The sequence below is a fragment of the Crocodylus siamensis genome, chromosome 1, assembly GCF_052110815.1.
Source record: "Crocodylus siamensis isolate JL-2025a chromosome 1, ASM5211081v1, whole genome shotgun sequence".
Taxonomy (NCBI): Eukaryota; Metazoa; Chordata; order Crocodylia; family Crocodylidae; genus Crocodylus; species Crocodylus siamensis.
The window spans coordinates 172,594,600-172,620,723 of NC_143395.1; the positions used below are offsets into that span (position 1 = coordinate 172,594,600).

Consider the following 26,124-nt stretch of genomic DNA (forward strand, 5'->3'; position numbering starts at 1 on the left):
TGTCCATAGATGTGTGTGCGCGCACACGTACACGTGTGTCCATACATGCGTGCGCGTGTGCAGGTGTGTGTACATGTACACGTGCGTACATACATATGTGTGCAAGTGTGCGTACACGTGCGTGTGTGCAGACATGCGTGCGTGTGTGTGAAGCGCGGGGAGCGGCGGCGAAGCGGGCGGCCCTGACAGGGGGAAGCCCCGCGCCGCCCTGCCCTGCCCTGCCCCGCCGCGCCGCGGGCCCAGGCCCGGGCCGGGATTGGCAGGAGCCTGTTCCCTCCTCTTCCTCCCCCCGGGCCGCGGGGCCGAGGCGGGCTCCATTCCTCCGCTGTCGCAAGTCCCGGCCGGAGCCGCCGCCGCCGCCGCCGCCCAGCCCGGTGCAGCCGCCGCCGCATTCCTGGCATTCCAGGGCGGGACCGCGCCGAGCCCAGGGCCGCGGGCGCCGCGCTCGCTGCTGCGGCGGGACAGCGCTCCGCTCCCGCCCCCAAACTTCTGCCAACTTCCAGCGCCTCGGCCTCCCTCCCCAGCCCGCAGCCCGCAGCCAGCGCCGGAGCTTTGCAGCTTGGTGCCCCGCGTCGTCCCCCCTCCCAGACGGCAACCTCCGCCTCCTGCTCGGCCGGGAGAGGCTGCGCAGCGCACAAAGCCGGACCTGCCCTCAGCTGCCTCTTCCCGGGAAACGGACATCCCGGCGCCTCTGCTCGGCTGCCCGGCGGCATGTGAAGGCAGGTAAGGGGCGCTGGGCTTGGCCCCCGGAGGCTCTTCGGCCCGCCTGGCCGCTCGTTTCCCCCGGGGGTGGGTGGGGAGTCTGCTTGCTGGCGCCTCCAGAGCCATGGCCACTTCCACCGGGGAGAGGCAGCAAGCGCGCTGGCATCTGCCTCGGCTGATGGGGGACCGGGCTGCACCTTCGATGGGCGAGAAAACATTTTCCAGCTCTTTGAGTTGGTCTAACAAAAGACATCCGATTCACCCAAAGAGCCTCGTCTGCCTGTGTCCTTAGACCAACACGGCTGCAGCCTACACCCCTGTAGATTATTAAGGGGAAACTTTCCCACCAGAAGGGCTGGAGCAAGCTCCCGGGAGAGGTGGAGGAGTCTCCATCCTTAAGACTCGGGTAGACAAAGCCTTGGCTGGGATGAGGTAGGTGGAGAAGTGCTGCTCTGAGCAGGGGTTGGGTGATGCAGGCGCCTACCCTGGAGATCTTCAGAAAGAGACTGGACGCGCACCGTGCTGGGGGTATTTGACCCCAGCAGTCTTTCCTGCCCAGCGCAGGAGGGGCTGGACCTGATGATCTCAGGAGGTCCCTTCCGACCTTCATTTTCTAGGAGTCTGTGGCTGCTACATCCCTGTGTGCCGGTCAGGGAAATTTTATGGTATGTGAGCTGGGGGGAAGCCAGAGTGCCCAGAAACTGGCATGGGTTTAGGTAGGTAGGGCCCCATCTAGGCAGCCCACTTCCTGATCATGCCTCCCTTGTGCCTCCAACATCCTTGCAAATAGCTGGAAATGGGCTAACAAGGTTGTTTGGGTAAATCCGATATCTTTTCTAAGACCAAGTGAAATAGTTGGAAAAATTCTTCTTTGCAAGCTGTTGGGCGCAAACACCCTTTTGTGGGGCTGAGGAAGCATCTGCAGATGGTCTGTGCTGGAAGAGAAATGGGCTATGCTTTCTGCTGAGCTCTGATTGCTTATTGACACTTCTGTGTGACTGTTTAGCTTTCGGCCATCCTTTCTCCCGCTTGGATGATTTACCTTGTTCTTTGTTAGTTACTAGGGAAGTCCCCCACTGGCCACTTGTCTACAGCAAACAGGGGCTGGCCAAGTTAGGCAGAAAGTCTTCCACCAAGCCTGTGTAGGCATTTATGACATCTGCTCTCACTTCTGGTAGTGCAGACTCCCTCAGTCCCGAGTTAGCTGCCTTTCTTACAGTCCATTCGAGGTCAGCACTATGTGGGAGTGAGGTGCACGTATGTTGGTGTGTCGTATGTGACATGCAATGGCTGTGTGACTGCAGCTGCACAAAATAGTCAGGTACTTCTGTTGCAAGCACTTTTCTTTAGTTGCTTGTAACTAATAATATGGTGGCTGGGGAGGGGGCAGAAATAGGGGAATATTCATAGGTTCATAGATGTTTGTGGCTGGAAGGGACCTTGTAAGATCATTGGGTCCAGCCCCCCTGCGCTTGGGTAGGAAAGACTGCTGGGGTCAGATGACCGCAACAAGGTGGGCTGCTTGTAGGTTGTTCTTGAGACTGTGGTATGGAGCCCAAAACCAACCACAGTTGAAGGAGCTATGCTTACCTGATGGTGGCTGTTTGGGGTTTTTTTTTGATTGTTTCCTTATTTATTCTATAATAAGCATATTACTAAAAATACTACATTGAAGTTCTTCAGAGCTTGTGGCTTATATTGGCTCCCCCAAATGGGAATTATTGAAGTCACCTGCCACCCCTCTTCACAATGGATTTTGATGGAAAGAGCCACCTCTTACTGGGATATATTTAGGGGGGTGGGGGCACTATGTAGGTTGGTCTCTTCTGACTATCTATTTGACATCATGTATTTCAGGCAGAATTCAGGACCTGGAGAATATTAAGGTCCAGCATTTTCTTTTGCTCTGTTTAGGGATCTCTAGCTGCTGTCAAATATTGGTCAGATATTTTTAAAACATGGGTAGTTTCAATGGTGGGCTTTATATCTGTGTAGAATAGGAGTTGGGCCCTCGTTTGTTAGGGGACTCTCCAGTCTTACCTGTGTTGATTTCATGGACTTTTTGTACAGGAGCTGCTTGCAGGAGGGGGCATAAATTCAAATCTAGTGTGCCACAGTGCCAGAGTTTCTGAGCCAGGTCATTCTGTACTATTATTCCAAGGTTAGTCTCTTAAATAGCTCATGGGCCCTGGTTTGTAAATACATCTGCTTGAGGGAAGGCCTTGAACCTATATAATACCGCATTGCCTTTGCCCATCAGAAGGGATTGTCTTGCAAGCTGTAAGTGCTGGATGAGGGCCCACATAGGTAAAGGACTGCAGGACTGAACCCGTGGCATTGGCGTAGTCATTTTAATTGTTCAGCCTATTTAGTAAAAGAAAATTCAGTACTTAAAATCTGCTTCTCCTGCATTTGTATAACAATAGCAGTAACAACTTCTGTACTGTGTTGTTCCTGGGATTTAATTAGCCCCTGGTGTTAATGGCAGTTGATGCAGTTCTGCTGGTCCTTAATCACCAGTGGATGCCCTGTGCTCCAGTTGCTGCTGTTTAAATATGGGACAGCCTTCTCTGAAAAAGCTTTTTGCACAAATTGCCTCATTCACAAGTGACTAAACCACATGTGGAGAAAATATTTGACCCAAAGGAAGGTCCCTTAGGCACTTCTAAAAAATTAACTCCTATTCTTTCATAGCTGTCTGGTACCATTGCAGCTAAAGGACACTGGAAGTCCCTGTTCACCTTTTTTGTCCTCCTGGTGAAATTGGATTTGATTACTTAGGAAGAAAGCACAAATGTAGTATTCAGTTATGAATTCAACAGCTTTGCATCAATCTGTGCAGTGTGAAAGTACAGTTCAGTTTGTTTTAATTTAAGTTGGGCTCTTCTCTTTGGTTGGAAAGTAAAATATTTTTTGTTGAATGCACACTGTAGCTAGCTACTGGATATAACTGCCTTTAGAATGCAAGTGTTCAATATGTCTTTAGTTTTCGGTATGTTTTCTAAATTAAATACAGGCCCTAGACTTCAAGGACTTACCTGTGTGCTTAACTTCATGCATGTGGGCAGTCTCAGTGAAGTCAATGGTATTACTGGTGTGAAAAACATCTATTTCTTGGTAGGGTCAGCATCATAATAATTGGTTTGTATAGAATATATTTGTGCATACAGAGCTCAGTTAGAACAAGGCTCAGGCACAAAAGCAAAGATGTTATTGTATGATTGCTGTTGTGGTCTTCATTTAATTCTGTTGTTCTTATTTAATTCTTCTTGTTCTCTAGAGCGGGTTCCTCAAGGGTAGTGCTTGATATTATGCAGTAGTTCTGTAGAATTTGCTATAAAGGAAATCCTGAATTAAAATCTCTTAGCTATTTAAGAATTTCTTTCTTTTTTTTTTTTTTTATATTATACAGGTAGTTCAGAGTTACTACCCTACAGAACCCTGTTGATTTAGTTTTTCCAATTCTAAAAGACTTTTCTTCTTTGGAAAGTAAACATTCTTTGCAGTTTTATGGTACCTCCTACCCGGGAACCATAAAGTGCTTTATAAATTGTTACCCTAACTAATAGACAGGGAAGCAATAAGACAGGGCTGTCCAACTTGTGAGCAGTTGGAGGCTGCATGCTACACTGGTTACGGGCCCCAGGCTACATGCTGTCTGGACTGCATGGGGTGGGTTGGCCTGCCACATGGGTGCCTTGGATTCCCGGTGTGCAGCCAGCATAGTTCTCCTTATCACATGGGCAAGGCAAACCCCGCTTGGCACTGCTGCACAGGCAACACAAGACCCTTTTCACAGTTGCACTGGGAGAATAACACCCCTTGTCCCCCATGTGGTCATTTTTTACCATGTTGCCCTGCTGCAGAGATCCTGGTATTTGCAGCAGCAGGAGCAATGTGGAAGGTGGGCATCTGTGGATTGCATGTCAACCCCTTGCAGGTCAGATGCAGCCCACAAGCAGCCTTGCCATAAGATATAAAGCTGGAATGACTTGCCCAGGGCTAAACAGGAATTTGTGTCAGTCAAGAAGAGAAATCCAAAGTTTTTTGAGACTGCATGCGGGATTTGTGTCCCTATTTAGCTTTTATGCCTCCATGATAAAAGTTGGCACACGATGAAGAAGGCAGCAGAAATAAAGTCACTTTCCTTCTCTTCCCAGCTGTTTTCCTCCATGTACTATCTCCTTTCCCTAGTTCAAGAGAGAGGCTGCTTTGCCTTTCCACTGAATCAGTGAAGAGCTGTAATCTATTGAGACCTATCTTCCAACCAGCATCCCAGTGTGCTCCTCCTTGCTATGAGATGGTTTAGAATAACTTGAAATGAAGGTACACTGTATCTGAACAATGCAGCATAGTGGTGGGGGGGTACTCTTTCATCAACAGTGGCTTCTCATCTTGGGCAGCATTGAGTAGCCCACTATGAGACTCCTGGGGAAGGGAAGTTTTTATGATTCCAGGAATTTGTTTGTGTATGTGTTTACCGATGGAGTCTGTATTGTTTTTGTGAGATGTGTGAGCTGACTGGAAGATATTTTAGTTTGCAGTCAGTATGTACATATAGTGGAGGGAAGTTGTTAGCTATGTCAATCTGAAGTTAGGCAGAAAGATATAGACTAACTGGTTTAGAGAGGTATGAGTTTGGTAGGCTACAGCATCTGATAGAATAGGCTGCAGAAACTGTAAGTAGTTGCTTAATTACTACTGGTAAGCATGCATACTTCACTAGTTCTGTGCCATTTTCTTTAGCCATCGTCTATGTTTTTCATGATTTGCATGACATTCTCCCAGTTTTACGAATTGAGAAACATACCTGGATACCATGTTCTTCTAGTTACTAATCTTATGTTTTAACCACAAGAGAAAATAGTCACTATGCATTCAGTTTGTGTCTACATTTTTCCCTCCTCCCTATAAATTTCATCCATATAGTAAAAGAAATATTTGATTCTTAGTAACATGTGTTGTCACAGATTTCCAAAATCTGTGTGTCCTTGGTTCTGGACCTTCTGATATGTGATTTCAGAACACAAAAAACATGAACGATTAAGATTATTGTGGAACTATGACTCAATTTCCATGGTTTTTACAGTCCTGCATCTTATCATAAACATTCATATAGTTCTCTTGATTCATTTTCTTTCAGATATAGAATTGGAATATATTTTATTTAAAATCATAATATTGGCTGCAGTGATTTGATCTGCTATTATTCTTTTGTACTTGGAGAAGGGATGTTTTTGAAATCATTCTCATTGAAGCCAAGGGTAGTCTTAACTGAGGAAGGCTTTCAGGATCCAGATTGTTTAACTTAATTGCCTGTAACTTGTAATGAAAAATAATAAGAGAACATAGTAAAAAAACTAAGCTACTGGTGGTGAATAAGCAATATTAGAGTATGGTAAAATAAATACTATGGTACTGTGTGTGTCCAATGGTTTCTCTGCCATTCATACTTGAATTTGGGTTGACCCTTTTTGGCTTTAGATTTCTTCTGCATTTGCATGTTTGAGCTTCCTACTATTGGGCTCTTTTGTGGTATCTCCTGCCCTACCTCAGATGCTCTTATTACTTCTCCGGATAACCACAAAGAAATTGCTCAAGGGCAGGAGTATCAGTTTCCCCCCACCCTATGTGTTCATTCTCCACAGTTTATTCCTGCCATTGTGGGCCTACTAATCCATTTTTTATATTTTCAAGTAACTATGAAAATATTTTGATAGTCTGGAATGTAATGAAACTGTAGTCTTAATACAGATCTAAATAAGGAGGGAGTTGACAAGAATATCTAAAATACAGACCTGTGATATTTCCAGCATGTGCAATCTAATCCCAGTTTTTTTAAAGGTGCTTTTTTTCTTTCTGGTGCTTTCCTAATGGACGATTAAGGCCAAATTTAGAAACTCCAGCTTTCTTTTTCATTGTGTGAAAAATAGGAGCAGGACATACTTTCCTATTATGTTTATTATAATAGTGCCAAGTGATTGTCAAGATGGGGAGTACTGCTTGTGAGAATGCTTTAGTTTAATTTTGTAATAGCAATCTGAACTTTGATATTTAGATTATAGTCAAGAAAAAATATCAATAGTTCTTCAGAATGTTGTGAGTGTGTTGGTGATTATTAATAAAGTGGTTAAACAAGATGTAAAAATTGATGCTGATATAAAATTATATGGCTTAGTTAATACTACAGAATGCTACTCACAGTAGAAAGGAGAATTGAACTGTTTTTTGTGTTACTTGTTTCTAAAACCACTACACTGAGAAAAAAGTCCAGTGATCATTTCTCACTGACCTCTGCATCTGCCTTTGTGTGGACAGTAAAGCCAACCAAATGCTAGGCTGCATAAAGGATAGGTTTCAATACTGAAAATAGTTAAATTTAATACTTATTATCACCCAAAATGCTTTTCACATATCTGGCCATCCTATCTCCAAAAAGAATTAGAAGGTGAGTAATTGAGAGACTTGCATATGGGTTAAAGACATTGGAACTGTTTAGTTTAGAAGGAATAAGAAGTATAATATGGGTATACAAAATAAATGCTGCAGTGGTAAGTCAGGTTAACCTACTTATCCTTTGTTACAATACCTGCCTCTGATACAGTCAGTGAAACTGAAAGGCAAGAAATTTTAAACTGGTGTATACTCTTGTATGCAACACATACTTAATCAGTGATATGCATTGCTATGAGCTTGTCAGAACAACAACAAAAGGAATAATTTATGTGGAAAGCTTTTTCAGTTGTATACAAGTCAACCACTGTATGAGAGGAATTAAAAACAAACTACCTCTAAGACAGATTATCCCAAATGGGGTTCCTTTACCACCTTCCAAAGCATGGAGGTTAAGCAGCATCAGAAAGAGGATGTTGGCTTAGATTGGTCACTGGTCTCACCCAGTATAAGAATTCTTTTCTGGTTTGCTACTTATGATGAAGACAATGATTTTGAACAAAAAATATATGAAGTGAAATAGAAAGGTTTTATATATCTTCTAATGCTGGCAAGGAAAACATATTTTGGGTCTTTTATTTGTCATACTACTAGACACAATATTGTGTGATGTTTCGTCAAGGGTCCACTGGCTTATGACAAGAGTTGGACAAGAGGAAAAAAGAAATAGCTGTTAGCATTGGCATCTCTCAGTAAAATAATACAATCTATATTATATTATTGTATTGTATATTCCTGAGTTCTGGGAGATGTGGACTGGGATAAAATTTACATTGAAATGTTTATATTAAACATCCCAGATCAAGGGTGTCAAACATCCAGTGTGCAGATAGGATTTGACCTGCAGAACCCTGCCGTCTGGCACTCCGTGTTGCCTCTGGGTTTGATCTGACCTACACAGGGCACAATGCTTGTCCATGGTGTGGGACAGGTCCTTGGGCTGCATCCGGCCTGTGGTTCCCCTTCCTATCCTCTTTCCCTCTCCCTCCCCTGGCATACCTGATCCAGTGGCCACTCCAGCTGGGCTGGGACCCATGTCGTGTACACAATGTGGATCCCAGAGCAACTGGAATAGGCTGTGTGTGTGGTGCAGTCTAGCTGGACCTATACTGTATGTGGTGGCCTCCCTGACTGCTCCAGAACCTGCGCTGCACCCAGTGCCTGCATGCAGCACAGGGCCTGGGCCAGCTGGAACACAGATGCTGTGTGCAGCCCACATCCCAGGGCAAATGCTGCTTGTGGCACAGTCTGGCCTCAGCAGCCACCACATACAGAGTACCTGCTGGTATGGTTGGGTTGCACTGCACATGCAGCTCTTTCCAGCCACTTGGGGATCTACGCCGCACGCAGCACAAATCCCAGCACAAATCCCAGACCGGATGGAGTGGCTGCCAGATCAGATCAGGTGCATTAGGGAGGGGGATGGGAAGGGGAAGGAGTCTGGGGGCCTGATCCACCCCCTAGATAGCCCCACACCATTCATTTGGCCTACGTCTGTCCTAGATGTTGATATTTTCTGAATGAAAGAAATATAAAGGCCCTTCTTTGAACATAGGCAATAGATCTTTGTGAGTGTGGGGGCTTTCCTCTCACAAAAAATTGTAATTTATAGCAATAGAGAGCTCTTACTGTCTGGATTATCTACAATGTTTAGATCTCTACTGCATTTAAAATCATGCTTTAATCTATATCAGGTATGAACACAAATAGAAACCATTTAGTATTTAGGCAGCTTGTGACAGCTTTTTGTCACATTACCAGGGAGAATTGCAGTTTTTTATTGTAAGGAATAAGAAATGCTTCAGAACTTTCTTGAGGTATTGAGAAGGCCCCATTATATGTAGGATCAAATCCCTCCATTAGCTCAGGTCAGAAACATCATTGCGAAATTGCAAGAAATCATACTTGTACTCGTGTTTGAAGACAGGCCCATTTGTGTTGTTGAAGAGCCTAAGGACCATTGCCATGGAGCAGAACCTGATTATACTGTTCAGATACCACAAAAAAGAAGATCCTCGCTCCAAAGAGCTAGTGGTCTGGTTTAGCAACAGAGACAAAAGATGGATATAAATAGACTGGCCAGCCTCATAAGCAAAGGTATCAGTGCAGCAGCAGCCTAATTGCTATTCAGTTTTATGACAATCTAGCCAAGGAGTTTTAGGGAGGGACCTGAAGGACAACGATCAAGTCATTTTGTGAAGGTTGACAGGAAACTCCTCCTAAGTGTGGAGGACAGCATGAAGGCAATGCTAAAGGTTAGTAATAATCACTAGAAAAAACAGGACTACAAAATGATAGACACTGTCCTATAAAGACTTTTCAAGGCATGCACTCAATGCTTTACAGGGCTTGCCTCATTGGCTAAGATTTGCCTATCTATCTGTTTTAGCGTGCGCTTAATCTGCAGGAGAGAGGGATTTTGCAGATGAAGATGACGCTAATAGTGCTTCTTGTTCATATTGGCACACAGAAGCTGGGTTTTTGGTTGGTAACTTTCATAGTATAAATTGTATGTTACCTAGCCAAATTTATAAGCTGTGCAATGTTCCGTACAGCCAAAGGGGGACAGCTAATAAATTGTTCCCAACTCTTGCCACCTGTTTCATAAGAATCTCTCCCTCTACAAAAGGCAATGTTGCATCATAAGCTTCTGTACATAAAATGTGGAAACTCTTACATCCTTCAGTTTTAGGCTGGCTGGAGTCAGAATTGTATTAAGGTAGTTTAAACTGTTTTTGAACTCCCACAGCTTTATAGATCCTATGTATTTCCAGTTTTTTGCCCACTTAGCAGTAAGCAGTATTCCATATCATCTTTGTATCATGATATAAATTAGGAGGTTCACTCCCACTGACCTGGAATTTGGTATGTATGTATTCAAAGCACCAGAAATAAGAAGCATTTTTCTGTCAGCAGACAGAGTTAAAATAATTCATGCAATGCCAATATTTATAGGTTCACTCTAATGCCTAGAAGAGAGTCTTAATTTGTTAGCACAATGATGGTTTTTTATGGTAACATAGGCAGCATATAACTTTTAATAAAATACTAGGATCGTTTAAACATTGCATACGTGCTCCAAAATAAACTTATAAATACCTTGCATATAAAGAAACAAAACACCCTCTCTTCTGTAGACATTAGTGAAAAAACAAAACATTTCAGAGGTGGTGCTCTTCAGAAAACAGATTGAATTATTATTATTCCTGATGGCAGTGTGTCCAGAAAGGATGGCAAGGCCATTGTATGTTGCAGGCTATTGAGCTTCACCATCAACCCTGTCATGCAGTATGTGCTATACATATATGCATTCTGAAAAGCAAAGCTGTTTGTCATTTACCAGCAAAGCCATCACAGTGAACTGTTCCACACTAGACATTTATGTCAGGAAGCAGTGCAGGTCCAGATATGACAAGAACTGGCCAAGTAACTTTTTGCCTGATTTTCCCCCCCAGCATTATGATACACCTAAAATTCCAGTTTTAGTCAGGGAGAGCCATGAATACTCAGCATCTCTGAAAACTAGTACTTTTCTCTCTCTGCACTGTGGTGTTTCTCTCTCTTTCCTTTCTTTTACAAACCTGAGATCTCATCCAAGCATGTTGACTTCAGTGGCCATAACAGGAAAAGGATCCAACCCTGGAGAGGAGTCTTTCCAGAGAGAGTTGAGGTCAACAGGAATCTTTCTACCTTTGTGCTTGTGTGTGTGTTTTCACTAGCAAGAAAATAGTTTACATTCTTCAGGTGTCTTAGATTAGCTCTTATCGCAGGACTCCCACTTTTGAGGGAGCGAGCACTGAATGGCAGATAAAAGGATGCAGCCCCTTTTCTGATTACAGTGATTCAGATAGGCTTTTGGACAGGCCTGAGCAGAGTCGAGGGCATTATCAGCTAGCCTCAAATCCAGTTACTAGCAAGCCACATTGCCATGTTTGAGCTTTCTAATGTTTACTGTATTTTCTTTCTCTTCTCCCAGTGGAGACAACCTTTCTGGGCCACAATTAGCTCTCACCCTGACTGAATGCCACTCCAATCCCTTTCCCCTACCCTATATACTGCTCTGTTTTCTACTCCATATCTTCTGCTCCCTGCTTGAGTGGTGCTTTGCTTACTGCTCCCTGCCTTATCTGCCACTGTGTTTCTAGTCTTCTTCCCAGTTTGCCACTTGCCACCCACAGAGGCTGCCCATGCTACTTGTGGAACCCATGTCAAAAGTTGGCCACCCCTACCTTTAGAATAGATCATTCACTTCCCACAGCGCAGCTAGTTTCCCAGCCCACACGAAGCAGCCTTTCATAGCCTGAACTAGGAACCCCTTACTACCAAAACTTGTAACAGGTGAAGTTTTCCTCATCACTCTTTATATGCAGTGCCACAAGCTTTGACCTTACTGATGATAAAACATCAAGAATGGGATTTTCAAAAGCTTTCACAGATTTGGCTTAATTATGCTTGTGCTTGAACGTAATAGTAAATGGCAATGCCCTGCTGACATCAGTAGGAATAGAAGTAGACCGATGCTTTGAAAATCCCACCTCAGTGAAGGTGAGTAGGACTTCTGAGGAAAACTAATTCTATTCTTTATGGAAGAACTAGTTGGAAGGCTAAAATGGATAAAATAACCTTAGCAAGACCATTGGACAGTGGGATTAAAGAGAAGTTATCTCCAGAGCCTTGAACATGATCAACAGTGGGCTTCCTTAAGCTTTCTTTTTGCAGGCACAATTTTTAATTGAGTTTTCCAGCTATTGGATTAGAGCCACCATTTTGGGTTTGGCAGTTTAAAGACTTTCTGTCCTTTTAGAAATGGTAAAGATTCAAACTGTCAAGGGTAACCTGTTGACCTATTGCAACCCAAGAGTACTTTTGCCATTAACTTACTCTAGTTCCTCTGTCTTCCTGCTTTGAACACCTTTTTTTTCCTTTAACATGTACTTTTCAGCATCTGTGAAATGGCCAGATCACTGCTTTGTAGCCTTCCTACCAAGTGACTGCAGCCATCAGTGTAGTGGTTGCACATGCTTTCAGCATTTTGAAAACACAGAAGAAAAATGGTGAAATCATTATCTCATTACTTATTTGTTGCAGACACCTAAAATTCCTGTCTGCAAGGTTCTCAACAACATCTATTTGTGCTTGAAATAACATATGTTATCCATAAAATTCAAATAATTAAAATGTTGCAGATGACTATAGTCTAGATAATTTAGTGTTTAGCAGGGGAATATTAAGTATGTTCTGTCATTGCTGATGTTTGCACTTCAAAAATAGGCTTTATTCAGTTCCTTTGTGACATTTAAGACATAAAAGCTACTCAAAGTAGCAAATTTACCCTGCACATTATACATTGTACAGCCTCTTGCTAAATTTTGCTCATTTAATATTATTATATGATAGAATAAAATATGTTGTTAGAGTAACAGTTTTTTTGGCCTTGTCAAGTGAGATGGCCCTTTATTTTTCCTATTCTTTATTTTTATATTGTGATATTAGTGAAAATGTACTAGGTGATGTGCTAGTATAAAGAAATGCACATTTCCTGTTTCAGAAGAGCTTACAGTGTGACGGGGAAAATGGAATGGTATGGGAATTAATGCTACAGACAGGCAGGGTAGAAGCTAGCATTTGTACTGGATTTGTAGGCTGGATTGCCCAAACTGTTCTCCATGTGTCTGTTCTACATTGTGATTAGCTGGCTAATTTCCTGAAGGTTGGTTGTTTTTGGGTTTTTTTATTTTAAATTCCTGATATAATGGAAGGCTATTACCAACATGCATGGTCAGAAACAATGCATTTTCTGCATTACATGCTAATCTGAAATTATGGCATTTGCAGTCACATGGCTGTGGGAAGATATCTTTACTGTCATGGGGCTGATTTTATGAAGATATGAATACCTCCTACAAGAGTTTGACCACATTGATTTTCCTTTGGGGTCAGGAAGACACCAGAGTGCTCCATTCCTCTCAGGGACAACTCAACACATCATTTCTCACTCTTCTTCCTTCTTACCAGCCATACACTGCTTGGCTCTATTTCCTTTTACTTTTTTCTCTCTTGTCAGTTTAAGTGACAGCTAAAAATACATTTCCATTGCTATCATAGAGAGACTCCATAATTTTGTGACAAGTTGTGAGTCATGCTGTAGTGCTGGAAACAGCAAGAGAAAGGAGCTGCATTTCCAAAACACTCTTAAGATTTGCCTAATGCATGCCTTGATGTTACCTCTGAAATACAAGTGGATTTATCCACAGAAGTTGTAAATGTGATTTGTATTTGTTTCCCCTAAAGTCTGGCTAGGATTTCTGTCTTGTCAGCCATGTGGTAGTTAATGTATTTGTGCCTCTTTGAAGTCTTGACTGGTAATGTTAACCTTTGTTAATATGAATATAGGATTTCTCCATTTGATTTACAGATATAACTCTTGTGTTATACAAATAACAAATAGTGCAGTCCTCTAGGCCATGCTGAGTGTACTTGACAACTGTTATTGGATCTCTGGGTATCCCTGTGAAATTTCTTTCTTTCAGTCTTTTACATGGAATATCTGAAATAAAGACTAAACTCTGGCCAGTATAAGCAGTTCCAGGCAATAAAATACTTGGAGCTAACTTCAAGGAACAATGCTTTGCTGCTTCTCTGTTCATAGTTAGCAAAGTTCATATTGCAATGCAAAAATTCTAGTGATAAATAGGGACCAACTAATTCCTGGTGGCTGCTGACTGATTTTATGGGCATAACATGGGGTCTGGCAGTCATTTCTCAGGCAGAGCGTGGCAGGCCCCCCACACTTCTGATTGGCCAAGAGCCCCAGTGACCCTGCCCCTCACCGCTAATTTGCCGCGAGGGTTGCCTGTCATACAGTCCTGCCCCTCACCACTGATTGGTGGAAGAGGTGGAGCCACATGGCAAGCAGCCCTCACAGCCAGTTGGCACCAAGGTGCAGAGGTGGCAGCCTTCTTGCCAGCAGAGCCCCTCTTCCCTCGTTCCCTGCCCGGGTGGGCTGCTGCAGTGCCCTGAAGACTGCTGGCTCCCACTGAGGAGCCAGCATTTTATTTTTCTTGGGGTTTTTTCCCCTCACAGATTTTGTAGGCATTGCCTGGATTTTGCAGGATTATGAATGCTTTGATCATGGGGAAGCTTTCTTACATAAGAATGGAACATTTGCACAGTCTTCATTTATATTTGTACAGGATTTAATACTAAACCACTAATATTCCTGTATGTAAAAAAAAAAATTGGAAACGAAGGGAAAGAATTTTGGATAGTCATTCTAAGGTCTTCTACTAGAACCGGTGACGTGCGGTACTACTGGGGTTATTAGGTAGGCTTCATAGAAGTTCACAGTATTGGAAAAGAAATGACAAAATGAGGTTCAAAACTGAAATGTTGGAAGAGACATAGTGATGAAAAAGCAAATGAAGTGTGTCTGAACATTTAAGAGAAGCAGCCTAAATTTTCTGTCAGGAAAATCTTGTGAATGAGATCTGCTGGGCTTTGGAGTAACCTCCCATGTGTGACAGTGGGAATTGGAAGATGGGTGAAAACACCACAACATATGCAGGAGGCAGCCCTCGCAGCCAATCAGTGGTGGCTTTCCTAACCTACTACTTCCAACTTTCCTAACCTACTAAGCCTCCCTCTTGGAAGTATTTGATTTATAAAACAGATTTTCTAGGAAGCTTTTTCTTCACAAGGTTTTTTTTTATTCTTATGCAAATCTGAGAAGATGGAGGAAATTTAATATTACACATAGATTCATAGATTTTTAGGGTCGGAAGGGACCTATTAGATCATTGAGTCTGACCCCTTGCCCTGGTAGAAAAGAGTGCTGGGGTCAGATGACCCCAGCCAGTTGTTTGTCCGATCTCCTCCAAAATACCTCCAAGGAAGGGGACAGCACCACCTCCCTTGGAAGCATATTCCGTATTTTGGCAACCCTCACAGTAAAGAATTTTTTCTTGATGTCCAGTCTGAATTTGCTCTCCTTCAGTTCATGGCCTTTGTTTCTAGTTACCCTGATGGGTGCTCTGGTAAACGTTGTATCCTCTATTTCCTGCTATTCCCCTCCCCCCCCCCCGCCATGAGTTGGTAGACAGCCTTAGAAGGTTTTAATATTCTCGGCCTTGGGAAAAGGTTTCAATAATTTGACATCATGTACACTTCTTAAACTTTATTTAGCAATGACACTTGAATAACCAATTATGATAGCAAAAAAAGAAGCTGTTAGGAGGTATCTATTGTGCACTTTCAGATAACCAGGTTTCTTAGTGCCTTTATTCATTAGGGGTTTTGTTTTGCAACACAATTTTATATTCTTGGTTATACTTGGAGTTTGGGGCATATTGGCATGCTCTCTCTCATTTGCTGCTTTTAGCCTGCCTGTGAAAGACTATGTATGTATACACATAGGGAACTTTTACTTGCACCCAAGGAAATAACTGCAGAGTAAAAAGATCCAAGCTAAGTTTGAAGTAGCTTGTCTGTATAAATGGAAGCAGTCTAGCCAAGGGGACAGAGATAAAGTGACTGTCAGGGCACATTAGTTTTGTAGTGGGCTCTCTGCTGTAGTGGCTGGACTCCTTCCAATATCCAAAGTAGCTAGCTCAAAATTAGTTTGGGTATACTGTGCATTGGGGTCAGCAACCTTTTAGAGCAGCGCACTGCTGCTTGTGACCTGGCCAGCACCACAGGCCACAGATTTTTTTTTTTTTTCCCCTCCCATCCCCCCAACAAGGATCTCCCTCTGCACTGCTTCCCTCTGCAGCAGCGAAATCTCCTGTGGCTGCATTCACCTTGTGGTACCAGCTCCACCACTGTCTCCACCACGTACTCTTGATTCCCCTTCCCAACAGCAGTTCAAAAAAGCGAGATGTGGTGGCACTGGTAAGCAGGACCTCCTGAGAGGTTGAGAATTTACATAGATTTCATAGACATTTGGGCTGGAAGGGACCTTGGAAGATCATCGAGTCCAACCCCCAAAGGGCAGGAAGTTAGCTGGGGTCATCGGATCCCAGCAAGATAAGCATCCAATTTGCTCTTGAAGATGTTCGATGTAGGTGCTTGAACCATCTCTGATGGCAGGCTGTTCCAGACCGTGGGGGCTTGGACAGTAAAGAATTCTTCCTTATGTCCAGCCTGAAACGGTCTCACAGTAGTTTATAACCATTTGACCTCGTCATCTCTTGGGGTGCTCTGGTGAACAAACATTCCCCCAGATCCTGGTGGTCATCCTGATTAAACTTATAGGTGGCCATCAGATCGCCCCTGAGCCTGCGTTTTTCTGGGCTAAAGAGCCCCATGGCTCTCAGCCTGTCGTCATAAGGTTTGTTTTCTTAACCTCTGATCATGTGCGTGACTCTCCTCTGGACTCTCTCGAGCTTCTCCACATCCTTTTTGAACCGTGGAGCCCAAAACTGGATGCAGTACTCCAGCTGCAGCCTCACCAAGGCCGAGTACAAGGGGAGAATGACGTCCTGGGATTTGCCTGAGAAGCATCTATGGATGCAAGCCAGTGTTTTGGTTGCTTTAGTAGCCGCAGCATCACATTGCAGGCTTGTGTTCATCTTGTGGTCAATGATGACCCCCAAATCTCTTTCTTCCATAGCGCTAGCCAGCGTAGCACTGCCGAGCCTATAAAAATGCTGCAGGTTTTTCCTCCCAAGGTGGAGAACCTTGCATTTTTCGGTGTTAAACACCATCAGGTTCTCGTCCGCCCATTTGCTGAGCCTTTCTAGGTCAGTCTGGTCAGCCTGGATCACCTACCTGTCTTCAGGTGTGGATGCTTTGCCCCACATTATTAATGAAGCTGTTGAACAATACGGGTCCAAGGACAGAGCCTTGAGGGACCCCACTGGTCACAGGACACCAGGATGAGTGACTGCCATCAATTACTACCCTCTGGGTCCAACCATGGAGCCAATTTCCCACCCAGCGGATCATGGTGGACCCAAGGCCACGATTGGCCAGTTTTGCCAAGAGGTGATCATGGGATACCAGATCGAAGCCTTTTTTGAAGTCAAGATATATGACATCAATCTCTTCTCCCTTGGGAAAGAGAGCAGGGAGGGCTGTGGAGGGCGTGCTGTGAAGGATCAGCAGCATGGTGAAGGGCAGAGAATGGGGTTGCGCCATACCCACTTATGCTGCTGATTCGCTGCCCCCCCCGCCCCCCCCGACTGGATCCAGTCACTTAATGGGCCAGATCCAGACCACAGGCCATAGGTTCCTGCCCCTTGCTCTACACTCCTCTGGAGTCACTTTTGTGCATTCTTGCTCCTGGGGTTGCACAAGGTATCACAGCAGGGTTTTGGATTAGAATCTCTCATTAAAATTGCTGATCTTATTTGGTGTAATGCTAGGGGGACAGGAATTGCTTACATGGGAGCTCAAGTAGTGTGAAGAGTCTCCTCAGTTACAATTGTACAAGGCACAGATCAGTGTCTACAGGACCTGTTTTGTCCACCTTGTGCATGGGGGTCAAGCTTGCCTGAGGCAACTGGCTCTGATAATAGTATTGCCATGGAAGTTATTCTGACTTGTTTTAAAAATATGATATTAGCAAAAAAAATCCATACTATTTGACTTCCATGTAGATAGAGCCTTAAGCCTACATGGAATAAAGTTGGTGGAGGCTTGTACTGGTGCAGGATTTAAATGCTTTTATTACAGACTGCAGATGGTTATACTGTTTGCAACAGCAGTGTCATGTCGCCTGTTGCACATACATTGTAAGCTGCTGCCTTGAAAAATTATGTCTAGACATGCCCATAAAACATCTCCACTGTTATGATCCCTAGGAGAAAAATATGAACTCGTGAAATAATGAAACAAAAGATCATATTTTAGGGGGAGTGTTAGGGACCTCGGAATGCTGAATTAAAAAAAAAATCTGTACGTTGGATTTTATTGCATATACCCCTGACACATGCACACCTTATTTAAAGGTGCACAGTCACAAGTTAATTTTATCCAGTAGCACTAGCTTGTGAGTCTCTGTGAACGGTGATCTCTGGTTTAAAAAAAATAGGAAAAAATTACAACTGCATGTGAAAATTGGTGGAAGTGTAGTCAAAGTATATGACCAGACATATGTGGTGGTACCTAGTGAATGAGCTATTTTAAACACAGTTGTGTTGGCTGACATATAGGGAGAAGTTACAAAGACAGACTCTAAGACAGTGGTTCTCAACCTTTTTTGTACCAGGACCCATTTGTAAACATCAGTAGCCAGTCCTGACTCAGTGCCCCTCACTCCTGACCTGCTGCCCCCTAGGCCCAAACCCCTAGCCCCTCAGTGTATGGGGCAAGGAGTGGGTATGTGTGTGGGGGGGGGAGAGGAAAGCGATCCTGAAAAGGCAAGGTTTTCCATGTTTTTCTCCTTTAAAGGAGAATCCATTTTTAAAGTGTGTTGATCCATTTTTCAACTTTATTTGTAACCCTTGCCTATATTCTTGCGACCCACTTTTGGCTTGTGACCCATGGGTTGAGAAACACTCTAAGGGACAAAAGAAATTAAAAAACAAACAAACCCCAAACCCTCCTGACTTTGCCGTGGTGTAGAAGCCAGCTGTATTTGTTTTCAAATACAGTCAGCATGAGAGTGGTTGTTAATGATATATGAAATGCTAAATAAAGTGGTGTTAATAATACATTTTAGTATATAGAGTACAGGTATTACATTCTAACATAGTGAATATTTAGTGAGACATTGAATTGGGGATCTGTTTACTATATGATAGTTCCGGTAGCTCAAGTTGTGAATGATAGTTGTGATTATATGTCATAATTAGTCATCGTCTTATTGCAACTGTCCCACAAGAAGTTTAGTTAGCTGACAGAACCCAATTCTGAAAACTCTTCCCTGTGTTAATAGTCTGCTCCTGCAGTTCTCCGTCACAAAATAGGTTCTAGTCTAAGATGAATGCATAAAAGAGCCTGGACTTTTAGCAGCTTGTTTTAAGGTTAATTATTTTTTTACTGATCATGTTTATTTTCATATTTAATTAATATCAAATTATTACATTATTTTAAACAGAACTGTTTTTCAGTCTCTGGGTTTTCTCATTTGTCTGAGGAGTAAGCAGTATTTCTTGTATCACAAAAGTCATCAGATTGTCTTCCTGCTTCACTTTTTTATTATTATTATTTCAAGGTAATCTTTTAAAAATCAGTTTTCAACTGCAGTTTTTCATTTGAAATTTTAGAATATATTCCTCCCTCCACCTTGCTATGTGTGTTCATATGCACACCCCCCACACCTTTCCTTTCTTTTACAAATAGACCTTCATCATTTTGCCTCCCTCAGATTTGCTTCAGGCTTAATTTTAAATAGCAGTTGCCATTGTGGTGATAAACCTCACTGTAGGACAGAGGTTGTCAACCTTTTGACTTAAGAGACCCTTTGATAGGCTCATGGAACCCTTGGAAAATGCAGCTATTAGTTTCCACTTGTTTTTTGACTAGAGAAAAATAATAGAGCAATTGTTCTGTTGCAGAGAACTCTAAAATATCTCAACAGATCTGAATGCTTTTGACATTATGGATTCCTGTTTGAAATCTCTGGGTTTATCTTGTGAAAGGATCTGAGAGCACCCCTGGGTGCTGCAATACCCTGGCTGAGACTCACTGCTATAGGGACTCACAAGAATATTCCTTTGTGAGACTGGTGCTTTTCAGCAGCTTATGCAAGTAGCAGAGCTAAACAAGCTGTTCAGTTCATTGCTTCCTACTTTAGCTTTGTAAACTGCAGTACCATGTATACTTTTTAACTCTAAACTCACTTGCAAGGATCTGATCCTGCAGCATGCTGTGTACTTCCTGCAGATGAACGCCCTGTATGAACTCTGGCACTTGGGAACTTCAAATTTCAGTTCACTAAACTAACGGTTGAGGGTCCTTAGCATTTTACAGATTGGTGCTTACATTTAGCTGCCAGACTCACTTGCTAAGTTACTTGAGGTGCACAGTTTATTTCTGGCTTTCATCTAGATGAGAGGTTTGGAACATGCAAGTACCTAAAGTGGGAAGGGAAGCCGAGTTGTTTGTTTTGTGTTGTTGAAAATGGAAACTAGAGGTGCACAAATACATCAGTCCAATTATCGGATTGGCACCAATATAAAGAAAATTGATTGTATCAGAAATTGGCCTGATTTCACCAATAAATGCCCATGCATGTGCACAGCTGCAGCACAGCACACAGGGAGTGAGGAGCACAGCCCAGCAGCGTGGAGAGCTGTGTGCAGCTGGTAAGTCTGGTGTGGTGAACAAGGATGGGGGGAAGGGGCATGGGTAGATCAGTGACCCCTGCGGTGAGGGAGGGGCTGGGGCAGGCATGGGACAGAGCTGTGGGTCGTCCTGGGGTGTGTGCGGGGGTAGGGTGGCTCCTGCTGCTGTGCATACCCTGAGAGTGCAGGGGGGGTGGGGAATGTGTCCATGGTTCTGCATGGGGGCGGGGGGCAGCAGCTGTGGGCTGGGGCTGTGGCTGCTCCAGGCTCTTCCTGGTGCATGGGGGCTGCTCTTGGGGTAGGCAGCAGCAGCAGTGGGAGGGGCCTACAAGGAAGTGGCTGCAGCCCCCTCTGCCTACCCTGGGAGCTGGGAGCGCAGCACTGAGTGCAGCCCTATAGCCCTGAGTGCAGCCCCCATGCACTGGGAATATACCGGCACAGCCTCAGCCTGCAGCCCCACCCCCATGCAAATCCGGGGCACATGTTGTCCCCCCATCGGTGTACATGCAGCGGTGAGAGTTGTCTCCCCTGCATTTGTCCCTTGATGAGCCACAGCTCCATCCTGCACCCGCCGCACCCTAGCTGGGCAGCATCTGCCCCAGCCCCACTCCCTCCTTCACTGCAGGGGCCTTGGTCTGCCCCCTCTCGCCCCTTCCCTCCACCATCCCTGTCCACTACACCACACTTACCAGCTTCAGGCAGTTGTATCAGAAATCAGATCAGTATCAGCCGTAATCCCTCCTTAAAAATCGGCTATTAGTATTGACCCCCAAAATCTCTATTGGTGCACCCCTAATGCAATCGTTTCTTTGAGAGAGGTTTTTTCCGTGTTAAACACTTTAATGGTATAGGTATTGAACTGTGAAAGTCATTTTGAGAGATGGTAAATTTCAAATATGGTCAGAACTGGTAGATCAAAGCACAAGCATAGTCTTGGAAATGAGGTGGTAAATCAAAAAGCAAAATATATTCTCAGACTTGGGACGCCCCAAATTATTTCTGAATCTATATCCTTCCAGCATTGATTAGACCTTGCCCAATACATGATCAGGGCTCTGGCTGCCTTTTGCGTGTCTTTTATGATGTTATAAGTTTAATTTGGAAGTTTTGCTTGCTGGATGGATTCTTATGGTCAGTCTTTTTTATGGCTGCTAAGTGGCACAGCTGCCACTTCAGATCACATAATCAAAGAAAAGGAGAGCTAGAAGGGGCCTTAGAAGGACATTTAGTTCAGCCCCCTATTTAAGGGAGGATCTAAAGCTCTTAAGTCAGTGTGTGTCTGTTAGACACTGTCTAACAATTTCAAGAATGGTCCTCACACATTACTAGGTGTAATGCCTGAAACATCAAAAACTGCCTTTAACTTGTCACATATAAAACATGGAGACAAGTGTTCCTTCAGTGTCCCACCAGTGGAAGGGCAGGAAGTAGTTCATTAAAAATGTGTTCAGGGAATCCAAGGAAGAGAACTATGCCCCTGCTAATGAAGAAGGCAAAACCCCCCACAGTCTTTGCCAGTCTTATTGTGGGGTAAAAATCCTTCCTGATCCTGAACTTGTCTATTGGTCTGACTCTCTGAGCAGAGGAGGAAGATCATTTAGCCAGGACATCCAATACTCTGAAGGAAATGAACACCCCCCTCCCCCCCACCAACACAAGGAGAAAAACTTCCTTCTTGGCCCTATGTAACACCCTGCAAGGCCCAGAAGCATAGAATAAGCAGACAACTTCCATTATGTACAACAACCTGGGAACACAACTCCTTATATTGCATACTTTGAATGCAGAGCTGGAACTCCTTTTGTAATCATCTTATCCCATCCATGTGTTTATCCCAGCTCCTTTAATCTTTCATAACTGGTTGGAGAGTTTTTCTTCAGTCTCCTGCTGCTAAGTATGGGCCTTTCTAATTTCCATATCCTCTGGACTTCAGGTGTTCTCTTCTGCACCTGCTCTGATACTGTAGGACACAAGTGTCAAAGTTGTAGCTTATCGTCCAAATCCATCCTGCGGAGCCATTTCATTCAGCCCTTGAGGCCTCTGGAGGGGCTGGGAATTTGTGGTGGGGCGAGTAGGGGTAAGGCTTACTGAAGTCTGGGGTATGGAGACCCGCTGGGGACTCATTTCACTGTTGGGGGATGAGGGGGAGGAGCAAGAACTGGTTGTATAATGGTGAGAAAAAAATCCTCCAGCAGCAGAGCAAACAATCCAGAGAGGAAAGGACCAGAAGAAGAAACTCAACTGTGGGAAAGGACCAGAGAGCCACAGGACCAGTAACAAGTAGTACAAAAGGAAAATGAGTAGATCAGAATGCCAAATATGGCGTGTGTGTGTGTGTGTGTGTACTAATCTGAGAAGTCTGGGGATCAAATAAGCTGAGCTGGTAAGTTACAGCCTGTGAAAGGAACCATGATGCGATTGGCATCACAGAGACTTTGTGGAACAGCTCTTATGACTAGGACATCAGTATTGTGGGCTACACTGTTTCAAGAAGGTCAGGGTTGGGAGAAAAGGCAGTGGTATTGCCTTGTATATGTGAAAAATACATATACTTGTTCCACGGTTCAGAAGGAAGAAGGTGGCAGATCAGAATGTATTTGATGATACGAACGGTGATGATAAAAGGTAAAAGATAGAACACTGATATAATGGTGGGGAAGAAGCAGATGATGCTCTCTTTAAGGAGGTGACAAAATTATCCAAAAGTTTTGAAATGGTACCGATGGGAAACTTCAGTTTTCCAGGGATCTGCTGGAGGAATTATATACCTAAACAAAATGTGGAGCAAGTTCCTAACTTGTGTGGAAAACAACTTTCTATTCCAAGAAGTTGGGGATACAACTTCAGGTATAATCTACTTTGTTTTGCACTGACCAATAGGGAAAACTGGTGGAGGATATGAAGGGGATGGGAAAATTGGGAAGAAGTGATCGTGATATGAGAGAATGTATGATCCTGACATGGGAAAAGCATGAGGTCAGCAGAATTAACGCGTGGGGGTTCTCTCTTGGCAGCGTCGGTCCACCGCCGGGCCGCCCGCCCCTCTGTGCGGTCCGCGCCCCTCGCTCGTGTCCCTGGGTTTCCCTCCCCGGCCCCCTCAGCGCTGGATTTAAAAAAGTTGGATTTCAATTGACGTAAGGAGATGGTAGGTATGGTGCCATGGAAGGACAGACTGAAGGTTCAAGGCTCCCTAAAGGGCACTGTATTGGAAGCTCACCAAGAAGCTTTTCTGACACGATGGAAGCACAAGAATGGTAAGAGCTCAGCGTGGTTGTACCAGGAGCTTCTAGGATGCCTCAAATGCAAAAAAGAAACATCTAGGAAATAGATAGGCAGGTCACCTAGGGAGTGTACCAGGAAATAGCAAGAACTTGTAAGACAAAATTAGGAAGGTAAAGGTAAAAATGAACTTCATCTGGTGAGGCAAGTTCTGTAAGTATGTTGGCCAGAAAAGAAAGACCATGGAAGTTGTGGGCTTAAACACTGCTTAAATAGCCCAGATGAACTTGTAGCAGTAAATGCAAAGAAGGTGACACTGCTCAACAACTACTTTGCAGCTTTAAAAAAAAAAAAGGTTGTAATCAGACAGCTAACAAAGATTATTTGGGCAAGGAAGGGAATAAGCTGAGGGATGAGATAACAAAAGAAAATCAGAGAACTGTTTATGGGTCTGAATGGATTCAAGTTTGCAGGGTCATCCCAGGGTACTGAAGGAACTGGTAGAGGAAAACTTGGAGTCCTTGGGAATACTTAAAAAGTTGTGGGAGATGGGCAAGGTATCAGAAGAGTGGAAAAGGGTCAACGTAGTGCTCTTCTTTAAAGCAAAAAAACCAAAAAAGGCAAAAAGGAGCACCCAGGCAACTGTAGACTGGTCAGCCTCACCTTGATACCCAGGAAGTTTCTGGAGCACAGCATAAGGAAGTCCATTTGCAAGCACTTGCAGAAGAAATGGCTGATCAGGAGGCGGTGGCATGGATTTACTATGAACAAATCAGGTCAAACAAACTTGATCTCTTTATTTGACAAGAAGAGATTCAAAATAAACATGTTGAAAAGCACCAGACACGGCTGACCTTTCTGGAGCCCGTCTTCAAATCTCCTGCCATTCCAACATTGATCCATTTATAATTGCCCTTTGCTTGTGGCTACTGAGCCATTTATCTATACTTTGTAGTAATTGTATATAGCCCAGGTTTCTCCTGCTTACGAGGAAGTCATGTGGGAATTTGTCAAAAGTCTTATCTAAGGTCCAAGTACACTGTATCCACTGAATTTCTTTCATCTGCCCAGCTACTTACTTGATTGAGAAGGAGATAATTGTTTGGCACAATTTATTCTATGTGAGCTGCTCATGGAAAGCCTTTTTCTTCCAGATGCTTACAAACTGACTTCTTCAGAATTTGCATGAGTAACTTCCTGGTTATTGATCTCAGGCTAACTGGTCTATAATTCCCTTCCATTTTGTCCTTTTAAAGAGGGAATCTGCTGGCCATATTCCTGTCTTTTTGTACTTTACCTGTCTCCCATGACTTGGTAAATATAAGGCCAAGTGCTCCACAGTCCCTTCTGTCAGTTCCTTCAGTACCCTGGGGTGAAGTTCATCCTGCTGCCTTGAATTAGTTCAGATCAGTCAAAACTCTCTGATGGGCTTTTTGTTTATTCTGAACCTCAGCTGTTTCACTTCTGTGTCTATATATTTTTCATTAGCTGTCTGGGTGTAGCTTGGTGTTAGTGTGTGGTTTTGGGGTTTTTTTTGTGAATACTGGGGCAAATTATCTGTTGAGGAGCTCTGCCTTTGCATCTTCTTTTAAAAGCTCACCTTGACTATTTAGCAGTGGCCCCGCGGCTCCTTTAGCTTTTCTTTTCTGACCAACATATTTATAGAACCCTTTGTTATCTTCAACTTCCCTCTCTCAATGTAACACTTTTTTCCCCTTTCGCCTTGCCTCCCTGGTTTTATTCTTTCAAGCTCTTGCCATTTTTGGTATACATTTCTTAGTGACCTGCTCAGCACTCCATTTTGTGTATGTTTTTCTCTTGATATTTAGGCACCCAAGAAGTTACTTGTATTGGCCTCTTGCCATTCTTCTGTATCATATTAGACTAACTTCTTGGTAAGCTTTCTATACTATGCCTTTTAGAAACTGCCAGCCCTCCTGGGTTGCTTTGTCCTTCAGTCTGTTCTCTTATGGCACTTTGCCTTCTGTTTCCTTTAGTCAGTTGGAATTTGCCCTGTTGAAATCCAGCAGAGGTGTAGCAATTTCACTGAGTGTCTGAGGTGGGGGGTATGCCAGCCGTAGCAGGAGAAGTAAGTGAGGGGAAAGGAAGGCTTACCTTCCCAGGCTGCTGCTGCTGCTACTGCTGCTGCATTTAGCAACCTAAGCTCCACTTGGTGGCAGTTGCCCTGTGGTGGTCTGACCCTGGTGTCCCATTCACTCCCTCCCGCGATGCTTCACCGTACATGCATATTGGCCCTAGGGCTGTGTCTGCTTTGCAAAGGCTCACAGACAGTGGGGAACGTCATTATGCTTGTTCCACTTGCCCCACAACCTCCTGATACACTGCGTGGTGTGGCATGGCAGTGCTCTGTTTGGCTCCTATGGCAGAAACTATTGTGGGGGACAGTTCTGCACTCCCTCAGTTGGTGCCTGGGGCTGGTGCCTCACTAACTCCCTTCTAGTTACACTACTGAAATCCAGGATCTTGGTTCTGCTGACCTCACGCTTTCCCTATCTTGGAATCA

General features: G+C 43.9%; 1 protein-coding gene across 3 annotated transcripts in view; it reads left to right on the forward strand.

Moving 5' to 3' along the window:
- Positions 1–222: 222 nt before the first annotated feature.
- The window catches only part of PTPN14 (protein tyrosine phosphatase non-receptor type 14), a 170,488-nt gene continuing 144,586 nt past the window's right edge, over positions 223–26,124 (forward strand). The window contains exon 1 of one of the 3 annotated variants that reach the window (XM_090049008.1): positions 223–723. The gene's annotated coding sequence lies outside the window, so the exon portion shown is untranslated. Of the gene's footprint in view, positions 724–1,029; positions 1,135–26,124 lie in introns of those variants that run through there. The other 2 variants (XM_090049018.1, XM_090049027.1) reach the window with 2 other exon arrangements.